This window comes from Oryctolagus cuniculus, chromosome 7, assembly GCF_964237555.1.
Source record: "Oryctolagus cuniculus chromosome 7, mOryCun1.1, whole genome shotgun sequence".
NCBI classification, from domain to species: Eukaryota; Metazoa; Chordata; class Mammalia; order Lagomorpha; family Leporidae; genus Oryctolagus; species Oryctolagus cuniculus.
In genome coordinates, this window is record NC_091438.1 from 14,132,489 (window position 1) to 14,147,265 (window position 14,777).

At 51.5% G+C, this 14,777-nt stretch overlaps 1 pseudogene; it reads right to left on the bottom strand.

Moving 5' to 3' along the window:
- Nucleotides 1–7,697: 7,697 nt before the first annotated feature.
- Nucleotides 7,698–14,777, bottom strand: part of LOC138850333 (desumoylating isopeptidase 1 pseudogene) — a 29,604-nt pseudogene continuing 22,524 nt past the window's right edge.

Below are 14,777 nucleotides of genomic sequence, written 5' to 3' on the forward strand. Positions count from 1 at the left end.
GCATCTGGAAGTCTTCAAGACATTCATGGAACTGTGTCAGAATGCCAGGGTTCAATAGCTGGCTCTGGCTACTGACTCCAGCTTTCTGCTTATGCAGACCCTGGAAGACAGCAGGTGATGATTCAAGTAAATGGGTTCATGCCACCCATGAAGAAGCCTTGTATTGAGTACTGGCTGCCAGGTTTGGCTCAGCAAGGCCGGGAGCTGTTGTGGGTAGTTGAGGAATGGACCAGTGAATGGGAATGCTTGCTTGCTCTTTCACTCTGTCTCTCCTTCTCTCTCATCTGCCTCTCTGCCTCTCAAATAAATAAAATTAAAATAAAAAAGGATGAAGCTAGCACTGTGGTGTATTGGGTAAAGCCTCTGCCTGTAGTGCTGGCATCCCATATGGGTGCTGGTTTAGTTCCCAGCTGCTCCACTTCCAACCCAGCTCTCTGCTATGGCCTGGGAAAGCAGTGGAAGATGGCCCAAGTGCTTGGGCCCCTGCATGTGCATGGGAGGCCTGGAAGAAGCCCCTGGCTCCTGGCTTTGGATTGGTGCAGCTCCAGCCATGCGGCCATTTGGGGAGTGAATCAGTGGATGGAAGACTCTCTCTCTGCCTCTGCCCCTCTATAACTCTGCCCTTAAAATAAATAAATAAATCTCTAAAAAATAGTAAAAATTTAAAAAAATGAAACTTACATCAGTACCATCCATGATACCCCAAAACAGAAGAGAAGCCAACATGTATAGTAAGAGGACAGATAAATAAATCTGTTTATATTAATATTTAGTAATAAATATTAAACATATTAATATTTTATATTGATATTCATGCAGTAGACTACTATACAGCAAGGCAAATGAGTGAAATACTGATACACAAGACAACATGGACAAATTCCACAAATGTATTAGCAAAAGTAGCCCAATACAGAAAGGTATACCTTCTATGAGTCTACTTAGATAAAGGTCAAGATCAGGCAACACAAATTTATGCTAATGAAAGATAGGACAAGGGTCCCTTGAGTGGGATCGTTGCTGAATGGGGTAGAAATGGCTTCAGAAATTTTTGTGTTTTTGACCTGGAGCTGGTCACATGATTGCACTGTGAAATTCTTGAGCTATACATGTAGGGTTTTTATATTTTGGGGTATGTGTGTTACAGGTCAAAAGCTGTAGGGGTTGGCACTGTGGTTTTTTGTATTAGGTTAAGAATCTGCCTGTGACACCGGCATCCCATATGAGCATTGGTTTGAGTGCCGGTGGCTCCACTTCTCATCCAGCTCCCTGCTGATGGCCTGGGAAAGCAGTGGAGGATGGCCCAAGTGCTTGAGCCCCCTGCACCTGTGTGGGGGACCAGGATCTGGAGAATCCCAGGCAGCCCCAGAGGAAGGGTGGCCAGGGCAGTCGTTGTTGGTGAAAAGAGATTGGTGCATACCTTACGACCTGCAGTGACACCCCTTAGTATGCACCTGTGATACTCCCACTCTCCCCACCTGTAAGAGGACAATACACCCACACCCTTTACCACGTAACCTTTCTGCTCCTGTTCATTGAGGGTGGAGTATTCTTCCCCACGCCACTGAGGCTGGGTTGTCTGGGTGATGAATTTTGGCCACAGGACTCTGAAGAACAGGATAACGCAGAGGTCCTATGTGAGCTTTGTATTTTGTCCTCATGTCTTGTGCTCTAATCATTCATCATGAAAAGCACATGCCCTGGGTGTCCCCTGGTCCAAGGAAAATGAGGAGTGTGGAGCAGCCCTGAATCCAACCCACAGCCTGTAGCAAGCCCACCTGTCTTAGTCTGTGCTCCTCTGTTTGCTACGACTGAGTACCTGAGACTGGGGACTTTATGAAGAATAAGAGTTTATTTGGTTGCAGTTCTGGAATCCAAGAGCATCGTGTCAGCATGTACTTAGCTTCTGGTGAGGGCCTCGTGTTGCATCATGGCATGGTGCAGGACGAGACAAAGCACCATGCCGGCTCAGCTCTCTCCTCCTCCTCTTACACAGCCACTGCTTCCATTACAGGCCTCCCACCCTCATAACCTTGTCTAATCCCAGTGACCTCCCAAAGGCCCCACCTCCAAACACAGTCAGCACATGAATTTGGGGATTAAGTTTCCAACACAAGAAGTTTGGGGTGGGGCACATTCAGACCATGGCACCACCCCACCCCAGCCAAACCTGGCAGATCCCCCACTTATGGCAGACTGGTGAAACACAAAATAAAGAGCTTGTCATTGCAAGCACTGCATTAAGGGTGGCCTGTCCCATGGGACTATGGCAGCATTAGCTGATCCCCAGGGGGATATGTAGAATGGAATTTGATGCAGCCTCATTTGGGCTGATCAGCTCATGTAGGGTGAAGGGAGGTCCCAAAAGATTTGTCTACCCAGAATCTGCAGGTGACCATATTTGGGAAAAGCTCTTTGTACACAGTTAAGAAACTCAAGATGAGATCATCCTGAATGAGGGTGGACCTTAAAGCCAGAGGTCGATATCCTTATAAAAGAAGAAGAGAAGAAGATATACAGGCCTGGACTCTTCCCCTAAAAAGAAACAAACCTAGGAGCTGGAGCTGTGGTGTAGCAGGTAAAACTGCTGCCTGTAGTGCCAGCATCCCATATGGGCACCGGTTTGAATCTTGGTTGCTCCACTTCTGATCCAGTTCTCTGCTATGATCTAGGAATGAAAAAAAAAAAAGACAAATTAAAAGATGGCCCAAGTCCTTGAGCCCCTAAACCCTGTACTCCAACAAAAATGAGAGTACTTTAAAAATTCATGGAAAATGAAATTAAAAGATAAGTTTGTTTTCAAAAAGAAATTTTGAAAATCCATGCACAGGTTTCTCATAAAATGCACTTTGCACGAACCTTTTGAAATATCCGTGTGCATTCCCCTTAAACAAGTGAGGAAGGATCAACGTTGGCTTGAGAACAGCATACGCTGCTGGATAAGGCTGTTCTGTCTCCAGGATGCCAGCATCCTCATCCCACACTCTGCAGAGTCCATCCTGGGTTCCCAGGAGGGCGCCTCCCTAAGGGACCAACAGTGCAAAGGAGGGGAGGCTTCTCACAACTCACTCTCCTGCTCTTGGCACTGCCTGGCAGGGTCCAGGCCTGGGATGAGTCTGCCCTGTGTCCATGGCTGACCTGCAGGCAGTACTCTGCTCCGATGTTTTGGGTTATAGGGGAGCACTGAGTGTCAGAAAAGGTTCCACATCTTTCCCACAGAGTCCCATCTTCCCATGCTTCCTCAAGAATCAGTAATTCTTTGAAAGGAAATCTCTACTCTCCCATTAAGGCATAAAAACCATATATTTTAAACTAAATTTTTCTGTTCTTTTGCCAGCATTTGCAACATACACTCCTGATTTTTCACACTTTGCTTAGACAACCTTGCAACCCGTCCCCATCCTTGAACATAACTGTCTTGGGTAACACATGAATGTATCCATATATTTAGCATTTCTGACCATCTTTCCTTCTTCCTGAAGTTCTGAGTTTCTGTATGGAATCTTTCACTGCAGTTTGGAAAACTTCTTTGAACATTTCTGCTCAAAGTTAACTGTCTCATTGTTTTTAACCTGAAAATCTCCTTATTCACTTTTATTATTAAAGAATATTTGTACAGAAACTAAATTCCTGGTAGCTTTGTTTTCCTTTTTCATTTCTTTGAAGACATTGTCTCATCCTCTGGCTGCTGTGGTTGCTGATGAGAAGTCAGTGGTCCTTTGATGGTTCTAGGACTCAGAAAATTAGGAGAAAGGATTCACGGGTGGACTTGAGGGTCAATGGAAAGTTGAGCCAGCATTGTCAGTTAGGTGTAACTTCTCCCTCCTACACTTCAGCAGCTTCCAGAACACGAAGCTCACTGTGTTCCCCACACCTGTCCCTGCTGCCAGGAACACCCTCCCCCTACGGAGCACCACTCCCTTCCTTCTCACACACTAGCTCCTCTGCAACCTTTCCTGAAGGTAAGCAGATTGGAAAACCTTGTGGGTATATTTGTTTTGAGACTAAAGGGAACAGTGGGGACTTTCCAGGTGCCCTTGGCAACCTGCTCCGGTCCAGGCTTGCTTTTGCCAAGTGATAAACTACGTCTGATTAGCAGCAGGATCTATCCTGAAACAGGCACTAAGGTCTATTCAATGAGTCAGAAAGTATACGGTTGTTAAAATGGTCCCATTCCATCCTCACTTGTTATAGGAAGATCTATCTAAATACTGTTGCTGAAGTCAAATATTCCCATCCCTTCTGACCCCTGGCAAGATTCTCCATGATTCCAGAAAAATAACTTTAACTTGCCCCTGTTAGAGTCTGAAAAAGCCCACCGCCTGAGGAACGACTCCAAGAGACTTTTCTCTCATGCAACCAGCAAAGGGTTAAAGATTTATTGATTATCCAGCATGCTGGGGCTGTCTGATCATACATGAACAGAGCAGCCCCGAATAACCAAAGGTTAGGGTTTATAAAGGCAAAAACCACAAAACCGGGAAGGGGGGAATACATGGTTGCTATGCACGGTTGCTATACACAGTTGCTAAAATCAAAAGAGAGTATAAAATCAAAAGAGAGTATATGGTTACTGGGGTCAACATAACCTAAAACCTAAGTGAAATTAATATTTATCATAATCTTGACAATACCAGTTACAATATTACAATTAGCAATTAGGACTTGACATTAATGTAAGACACAGACAAATCACATCTTTATTATTAGCCCAGGTAACCCAGGTGCAACCTTTCTACTTTTAAGCTTGAGCAATCATGCTAGGGGGGTTTTTGTGCATTGCCAAGGGTGATGTAGTGCACTGCTATTGTCCGACTATTTGAGATCATAGTTTCAGACCAGAGTCTCACGGGGGCCGGGGCGGGGGGGGTGTGCTTTCCCAGAATGGAGTCTCAAGTGCTCCAAAATGGAGTCCCTACTGTCAAGGTGCTACTTCACTCTGTCTTATTTTTACAGCTGCACCAGGAAGGTTTAAAAGTTAAGCTTAAGCTTAACTTTTTACACCCGCACATATACAATTTTAACTCTTCACCCCCTTTCCAACAAAATGCTCACCCAACTGAATGCTGGAAAACCTGAGACACCCCAGCTCAGGATCAGGCCTTAGGCTCAGCCCTGGCAACTGCATCTGTGCAGCTCAGTTTCTGTAAAGAAATGTAGGTGGAGTGCACAGATCCGAAAGGCAGGATACCCACAGGAATCCTTACTGGGACACCAGCCCTGAGTTCAAGGGTCCCACTACCTCCTCCAGGTTTGATGACCTCATAGAATGACCCACAGAACTTAGGCAAGCACTCTCCTTAACTAAGACACTAAGACAGGGTCATTAGAAAAAAAGGATTCAAATTGGAACCAGCCTAGAAAAAATCAGGAGGCAGAATCTGGGAGGATCTGATGAGGAGCTCCTGGCCACACTCTCCTTGGGAGTCGGGGGTGTTACCTGTCCCAGCAATGACGTACGACAACGTGATGGGTTATCATCAACCTCCGCTCCTCTGAACCTCCACTGCTGAGTTGCTGTTGGGGTGAGACTGCGTGCTACCTGTGTGACTGACCTCGAGTCTCCCTTCCTTCCAGAGGTCAGAGCTGAGGGCAAGTCCCAAAGCCCCACTGTAAGTCGCACTTACAGTGAGATGGTCCAGTGGCCAAAGTTCCCAGGCAAAGACACTCGTTTGCAGCAGGACACCACAGGGGGCTGGGGGACCACCCAGGCAAGGCCAAAGCCAGACTTCTCTTTTTTTTTTTCCCACAGCAGGCAGACATGAGTTTATTGCATTAGAAAAAACATCAAAGGAAACAAGCAAACACCTCCATACTAGACACAGTGATTAGTTTGACTTGGAGGGCATGAACAAATCTCAGGTACAAGCTTTTTTTCAGAGAAGGGGTGGCGGCCTCATCCCTCCTCCTTCCCTGTCCCTTTTAACCAATGGACCTCTATGGAGGTGTCCACTCTGACACAAATACGTGACCCCATTCCACTCTGCCTGTCCACGTCCATGCGGAGTTAGCTGGTCACAATGAGCACGCTCCTGTGGTTCTGGGTGAGACAGCGAAAGGTAAGGACGGGGTGGGGGAGGTCTGAGCCTGAGCCTGGGCTTCCAGTCAGTGATGGTGGGGCCTGCCTTCCTGCAAAGCCCTGGAAAGACTGCTCATGGTCCCTCCATCTTCCCACAAGCCCCAGGGCACAGGCATTGGAACGAATGCTGCTGGGCATGAACGGGGGTGACTCCAACTCTCTAGGGGCATCACTTGGGCTAACTTTTCAGAACAGCACTGGGTCTGAGGGAGACTGCAGGAAGGAGCCAACTGGCTCCTGGATATGGGAGAGGAGAAGAAAGCCCAGTACCTTCTGGAGACAGGGGAGAGGTCTGGAGCAGGAGGCTGGGGGCGAGGGGCCGGACAAGGAACGCTGGAAAAGGAAGACACTGGTGGGAAGCAGAGCGATGGCCTTGACCAACACCCTGCCCCTCCCAGAGGAAACCCAGCCTCTAAAACTCACCTTCTGGGGACCCGAGCCTGCTATGAGGACCAACAAACAACGGCCCCTGGCAGTGTTTGCTCCAGTTGATCTCTCCCATGCACACTGTGAATCAGTGACTGCATCTTGAGAAAAACTAAAGATGCTCCAATCTTACAGTTCTAAAGCGTCACTTGACGTCCCGGCTGGATGTGCCCCCAGTGAGGTCCCAGCAACACTAAGGCAGAAGGCACCCCTTCCTTTAGCTGAGCTCCCGATGAGGCCAACTGCTATGGCTCATGGAAAAGGTGGCGGGGGACGGGCCAGAGCTGGCAGCAGCTTTCCGGGGAGGAGCAGCACAGCTCAAGTCTGCGAAGAGGCAGGAGCTGAGCAGGAGGGGCGTGAGTACACCGGGGCTGACTTGGGCTGCCTGGGTCCCGTCCCCTCACGTCCTCCTCCAAGCCCAACTGATGGGAGAGAGGCTCACGAGACAGGAGGGAACACGAAGGTCTCTTCAGGTCAGAGACTCCCAGTAGCAAGTCCTCGGGAGAACGCCCATTCATGCTTCCTGAGTCAGAATGACAACGCAATAATGGGTGCTTCGGACACAGTCAGGACAGGGTCAAGTTTCCAGCGGAAACAACTCTAAGCCTTCTTGCCACCTTGATTCTGCACTGTTATTTCTTTATACGTCAGAGATATTTTTCTAGAGCCAGGTGTCAGCCCTCTTGGTACCTAGCTGCAGCCTGTTTGTTGGTCTGGACGGGTGGTTACAGGGGCTGCAAATGACCTGCACCAAGATTTGCAGGCACAAGGCTTGGTTTCCGCCCTGCATCCCAGACTTTCGCCAGCTGTGCCAGGATGGCCGTGCTGAGGGAGTGGCCTGAGGGCAGCCATCAGTTCGGTGCAGGGAGGAATGGCTTTGTCCTGTTTGCTCTGGTCCTTGCTGTCACTCTCCCTCAGTCCTGAGGTGCTGGTTGCTCCAGCTCTGGCCCCACAGCTTTGCTGGGGTTGGGGAGGGAAGGGAGAGAGGTCGTAGCTGAGTTCACTTAGGCTGGGCTAGTCACCGTGCGCCAAATCCTTTGGTTCATTTAACTCTAGGAGGTAACAGATGTGGCTGGGCTCACCTGGCTCCCACAGGTGCCAGCAAGCTGAGTGCAGCGTGGGTGTTCTCTGCAAAGAACTTCCAGGCTGGGGCTCCCCCACATTGTGCTTCTTGCTTGCTGCTTAACCAACCCCCCCCTTCTCCAGTGTGGAGGACGCTTAGGAAACAGCGTCAAAAGTGAACTCACAGACAAGACAGCCTTAATAAATTAGTGTAATACTATTGGAAGGGGTGGCATTTTGCTCTGTTCCTTAGCAGCATTGTCCCATGTGCAGCCTGGTGATCTCATTCCCTGGGATATTTAAAAAGCCGTCCCCTGGTTGTTAGCTCTGATGTAAAATTATAAAATAGAAATCTGGTAGGGTTTGTTTTGTTTAAAGAGGAAAAGCCCTGGTGAGGCAGGGTGGTCCCATGTGGTCTTGTTAGCTCTGGCCATTGGGTCTGCCCACGGTGCTCCCCCCAGGAGGCTGGATCTGGATGGAGTCCAGGAGGGGCTGAAGCACCTGTCTGAAGGGCATGGAGAGAACTTCAGAGGGCAGGTCAGTGATATAAGAAGGGATCTTCCGCCCCGTCAGGAACTGTGCCACTTCGTTGCTGAAGGTGTCACAGTTGTGTTCAAAGAGGTTGTAGGCCTCACCTCGAAACAGAGACTCCCCCAGGGAGGACAGGTACTCCAGAAAGATTTCTTCTGTGACTTCTGTGATGCCCACATCAACCACAGAGTCTGGGGGCCCAAGCAATGTCCCTCCCAGCAGGCAGCTGGAGATCCCACCACTGCCAAAGAAGGACTCATCCTTGTACACAACTATGGAGGTATGCCAGATGCCTTCCAGTTGTTTTCCCAGCATGATGGGGCTGAGTCGCCAGGCCAGGCCCTTGGACAGGTCATACATGTAGAGCTTCACCAGATAGAGATTCGGCGGCTCCACTGGGATCTGTGGGGGCGGCCATGAAGGCCCTCAGGCACCCGGCAGCGGCTTGGACCTTCCCGTGCCTGACCCGGGCGGGGAGAGGAGGAAGCGGGGGGGGGGGGGGAGGGATCGAGCCTGGGGCCTGGCCTGAGGGGTGGGGGAGAGGCCGCCCGGCGTTGCTAGCGCCCCTACACCCGCTACCGGCAACAACTACTGTGTCCAGACTTCTCTTTAGGTCAGGTTAACTCTGCCCCACATGGTCTCCATTCCCCCCGTATGAGAACTGGAGACCAGTGAGAGCACCTATTTTCATTCTGCTTTTCTGAATTCTCTGTCTTAATTATTGTCACTTGTCTAATTCCTGTTAACAAGAGTGTGAGGTAGGCGCCCCCAGCCAGGCCTGGAAGTACAAGGAGGCCGTCTCAAGGGGAAGTGGGTCTGTGGAGCCAGTCATGGAGATGCATGTCCCCTCCCCACACTCACCAAGAGGGCCACTGACTGGCAGCTGGCCTCTTGACGGCCTGGGGTCACTCCCAAACCTTTGTCCCTGCTTGGTCTAGGCAAATCCTACTCATCCCTGTTGTCCCTGCTTGGTCTAGGCAAATCCTACTCATCCCTGTTGTCCCTGCTTGGTCTAGGCAAATTCTACTCAGCCCTGAAGGTTCACTCTAGTGCATGACACAGCGGGACACCTGCCCTGATGGTCCCTCCCTGTCCCCTGCCCTGTGTCAGATGAGACAGAGCAGCAGCCAGTCTGTCGGAATCACCTGCACACAGTTATCACCTGACTGCCCCAGAGGCTCCAGCTCCCTGACTCGTGCTTGGGCTCACTAGGAGTCCATACCTTCAGACCCAGGCCACTGGGGGCCACATACTTCCTCTTTGTCCCTGATGCACCTGGCAGACTGGGGATGGGCGGGTGCCAAGTTCTCAACAGATATCAGCTGCCTTGAAAACTGAGCCGTGTTTTCTTGTGTTTTCTTTGGCATCGTCTCCTCTTGCAAGGCTACACCTGCTGTGGGTGTGGGAGGTGAGTCCAGCCCTTCCACAAAACCAGAGGCCACAGAGGCCACAGCCTGACGTGGAGGCAGAGATCTCCAAGCCAGCAGGGACAGTCTCTCCGTGTCTGGGTAGGAGGGCCTGGCTGGAGCTTCCCAGACAGCAGCCCCAGCCCAGCCGGGGGCCCCTGAGCTCACAGCAAAGCCCTTTCCAGCTGGTGAGGCAAGCGCTCTGGTTTTCCACCAAGAAGCAGCCCATTTCCAAATGCTTGGCACTGTCAGAGCAGACTGTCCTCCGTAAACAATGGAGAGGCCTCCTCCTGAGCACCCCCTCCTTACATTGGATGCAGAGGAAAGAAAGCTCTTAGAAGAGATGTGGGAAATGAGCCAGGGAGAGAGGGCCGGGGGTCCATGTCTTCCTGCCACTGCCCGCCACTTCCTGTCTCTGCTTAGATGTTTGACGGCTGTGATCCACACACGCTCCTCCATGGGTGGCTCTGTTGCAGGCCCAGCAGGGACAGGGAATGAAGGCACATGTCTTAAGGTGCCATGGTTAAAGTGGTCTCCAGGATATTCACCCCAACCCCTCCCGGGAAGCCTCCTCCCTCCTCAAACTCCCCTGTGAGCCACAGTACCCAGCGCACCAGCTGCAGCCTTTAGGGGAAGGGGTCTTCAGCTGTGCCTCCAGGCAGGTGAGAGCCACCCTGACCACTCACCCTGAGAGTCCATCTTCCACACGGGCCCCTGGCCCAGGGCCCAGCTGGAGAGGGTACTGCTCAGGTCTGGAGCACAGGGTGGGAGGTTGCGACAGACAACACCAGCAGTGCGCATCCAGGTGGTCTGGCACAGAGCCCCGGACCTCAGGCATCTGCACCACATTGGGCCAGATGTGGCAAGGGCACTGCAGCTGGGGAGGGTTCCAGGGCCTCTGAGCTGACAGAGGCTTCGACTTCCCAACATGCCAGGGAGCCCGAGGGTGATAGAGGACTGTTCTACGGCCCTCCGCTGTCCCCTCTGACTTTGGGGTGCTAAGTATTCTGGAACCGAGAAAGCATGAGGGGCCCAAAGGAGGGGGCACCTGACATATTCCCAGATTGCTCTGTGCAAAACCACTCAGCACGTGTGCAGCCATCAGAGGACCTCGTTTTGCTTTTAAAAGGTTGGCTGGGGCCTGGTTCCTGCATGCTCCCCATTGGTGGAACCCAGGAGCCTCTCCCTCTCTCTCGTCCTGAGCCCCCCGAGTCTTGCTCCCCCTCAACCCCCCACACTTTCTCTCGTTATCTTGTGGCCATTCTCTGCCAGGCATACAATCAGCCGACTTCTTCACAGTCTTTGGAGGGGTGGGTTTGTGCCAGGGGTGCTGTCCGGGTCTTCACTGCAATCCCTAACAGACATTTATGGCAATGCTGGGATGCCCCAAGTGACGGGATGTGGTCAGGTGACCTTTTGTTCCCTTGCTTGATGGAAAATCAGTGACCTACACGCTTTTCTAGAACCAAGAGAAGTGTGACCCGGGCTTTGCAACTCCTGTCTCTGCAAAGGATTAGGGGGTCACACATGCAGAAAACCAGCAGCCCGCCCCCCAGCAAAACAAAACAAAACCCCACCCTCTTCTCTCGGGCCTTTCCCTGATCCTGCGGACACAGACCTGCTGCCACCAGGTGTACAGATCACCTGGCTCCCAAGTTCTGCTTCCAATCGCCCTGCGTGGATTTATTTTCTCTTTTTCTCTTTTTGTTTTTCCTTTTAAGATTTGTGGCACAGCAGGTTAACGCCCTGGCCTGAAGTGCCTGCATCCCATATGGGCGCCGGTTCTAGTCCCGACTGCTCCACTTCTGATCCAGCTCTCTGCTGTGGCCTGGGAAAGCAGTAGAAGATGGCCCAAGTCCTTGGGCCCCTGCACCCATGTGGGAGACCTGGAAGAAGCTCTTGGCTCCTGGCTTCGGATTGGTGAAGCTCCAGCCATTGTGGCTATCTGGGGAGTGAACCAGCAGATGGAAGATCTCTCTCTCTCTCTCTCTCTCTCTCTTTCTCTGCCTCTCCTCTCTCTCTGTAACTCTGAATTTTGCATAAGTAAATAAATCTTTTTTAAAAAAAGGTTTATTTATGTATTTGAATATCAGAGTTACAGAGAGAGGGGGAAAGAGAGCTGGGGATGGGCGAAGGGGAGAGCTTTCCATTTGTGGTTTCACTCCCCAGATGGCTGAAATGGCCAGGGCTGGGCCAGGCTGAAGCCAGGAGACAGGAGCTTCATCCAGGTCTCCCACATGGGTGCAGGGGCCCAAGCATTTGGGCCACCCTCTAAGGCTTTCCAAGGTGCGTTAGTAAGGAGCAGGATTGGGAGTAGAGGAGCCGGTTCTCAAACCGGCACCCATATGTGAGATTGGCATTGCAGACAGTGGCTTTACCAGCTATGTGACAATGCTGACCACGCGACAGCTTTCTGATCATGATTGTGCTGCTTTGTCTGGGGGCTTTGAGTGTTCCTTTGGGGACAGGTATTTCCCTCGTGAGAGAAGGAAGTTCTCCTAAGGCTGCCTTGCATGCTTGGCCATTGTGAGCCATGTGTGAGATGCAGAGCCCCCACCAGCACTGGCATTAGGACAGACTGAGCCAGGCTCGCGGGTGTCCCTTGAGGGTCTCGGCCTCTTGTTTTCCTCTAACTCACCCCATCCCCAAGTGCCGTGGTCTCAGCCTCACCTCTCCATTCCCCCACATCAGTCCCCTTCTCTCCTTTCAGGCCTGGGTTTCTTCTCCCTCCTAGGGGTCGAGGTCTCTCCCTGCCTTTTCCTAGTCCTGGGTCTCCCCTGGGTCCTTTCCTAGACACACGGAGGCACCTGGGAAAGTGGGCAGTGTTGATTACAGATGTGTCACGGCCAAGCTCACAGCGCTTCTGTGCAGTGAACTGTGAGGTGTGGGGCCAAGGTCCAAGGAGGAAGGGCTGTCAGAGCTGGGGACGGGGAACACCCCAATCAGTGAGGCCTGCTAAATCTGATCTTCAAGCATAAAGTTGGTTCTACTGCAAACATCCACTCACTCATGCAACTACGTGAGCTTCATCAAGTTTAATGAGGACTGAGCAAAATCTCATGAAGGAAGCAGTCGGCCTTTGTCGAGCTAGAAGTGGAACCCACTCTTGTTCAGCTTAGGGCAGGGACACCCATCCCCACTCGCATTTGGAGGCTAATCCCCCAGGACATAGAAAGTGACAGTGGGGGCCGGCGCCGTGGTGTAGCGGGGTTAAGCCGTCACCTGTGACGCCAGCATCCCGAATACGGCCACCGGTTCTAATTCTGGCTGCTCTGCCAATGACCCGGCTCCCTGCTGGTGGCCTGGGAAAGCAGCAGAAGGTGGCCCAAGTGCTTGAGCCCATGTAGCTTTATGAGATACCCAGGAAGAAGCTCCTACTCCTGGCTTCAGATCGGCTCGGCTCTGGTCATTGAGGCCATTTAGGGAGTGAACCAGTGGATGGAAGACCTCTCTCTCTGTCTCTTTGTGTAACTCTGTCTTTCAAATAAAATAAATAAATCTTAAAAAAAGAAAGAGAGTGACAGTTGCTACAAATGGTGATAATGACTTGTGTTGTCATGGCCTACGTCTCCTGACGATGCAGTGTGCCCTCTGGAATATGCCTAGAACAGTTACAGCAGAGCTGGTTAGCAGTGGAAAGTCCAGACCCCACCCCAGACGGCCCGAGTCAGAGCCGCGGGGCAGGCCCAGCCCTGCGTGTTGTAATGAGCCTGGCAGGGTCTGGTGCACGTTCAAGTTTCAGAACAGCTTGCCCAGACAGCACTCCTGGCTCCTGCAGCCCTCATGCACCCTGGGAGTCTTCTCATCACGCGTCCTTCTGTGCGGAAGCCGGGGCAGCTGGAGAGAGACGAGCAAGGCCCTTTAGCAATCTGTGGGGTGATGAGACTCCTGTCTCAGGCCCCAGTGCATCCATGATCTGACGCTGCCTCTGTGTGAACTTCAGCAAGCCAGAGTTTCCCGGAGCCTCAGTTGCTTAGCTATAAAATGGGCCAACGACTACTGTAAGGACAGAACTGTGTCCTCCAAAAATCACAGGTTGCAGCCCTAATCCCCACGTGACTTTACTTGGTGACAAGACTTCTAAGGAGGAGGAGTTAAGTGGGGTCATAAGGGCGGGGCCCGACTGTAGCCACATAGGAAGAGGGGAAGTGATTTCTCTTTCCAACACAAGCAGGTGCAAGCTAGAAAGCCAGGCATCAGGGGACACCAGTGCTGATGGCCCCTGGCTCCTGGACACCCTGACTCTAGAACTGCGAGGAAATAAAGGCCTGCTGTGGAAAGTGCCCAGCCTGGGATGTGTCGTTGTGGCAACCCTAGTGGAAACTCTCTTCCAGTTATTGTCTGCGAGTCTCTTGCCTTCCAGGCGTTCGATGGATCCCAATTATTACTATCTAAGCTCGTGTCTCAGGAAGACAAGGTTTTCTTGCAAAGATTGCCTGCCCTGACTTGGTGACCTGGAAATGTTACCGGACACAGGGCTCCATCTGCTGGGGTGTCGCAGATGAATCAGCCTCAAGTGGGCATTGCTCGGAGGAGGAAAGCTCCATGTACCTGGGACAGGTAAAGGTGACAGGGCTATGCCAGGTAAGAGGAGTGTCTGGGATACAGCAAAAGCACCGGGGGCCGCCCCTCCTGCCCATGCACACCAGCCACACGCATCTCCCTACACTGTCTGTTCAGAAAATGGTGGCTGTCTCCTCCCGGGCAGATAATGTACTGTAAGGAAGACAGTTCAATTTAGGTCACGGAGATCTCACTCCAGTGGGCTTCCTGGTGCTCTAACTGCTCCCGGGGGTGGTGGTCTGACCCCTGTGAGTGCAATGTTGCAAGACAAGCTCTCCTGCAGCATGCTTGGAAAAGCAGGCTCCAGAGTTGGGATTCTCTGCAGCTGTTCCTGTCCCTTGTTTGCTCAATCCTCCAGTCTTGGTTACAGAATGGAACACACACAACCCCAGACTTCTGCCCACTGTTTTCATCTATGTAGTCTCTTCTTACATGCCTGCTCCCCACCAAAAAAAAAAAAAAATGTTGGAAAACTCAAGCAAGAGCACACATGACAGTGCCGGAATGTTCTCAAATCCCAGCGGGACCCTGCAGTACCAGACACGGCCACTGAGTGGCAGTCACACCAGGCAGAGCCTGCTCCCACCAGACCCGCCTGGAAAGGGTACACTGCTTTGGCTGGAAACCAAATTTTTAATTCTGGCAAATTTAAACTGACAGACGGAAGCGGTGAAAATCATTTTCCCTTTAAACGCGTTTGTATTGATCTT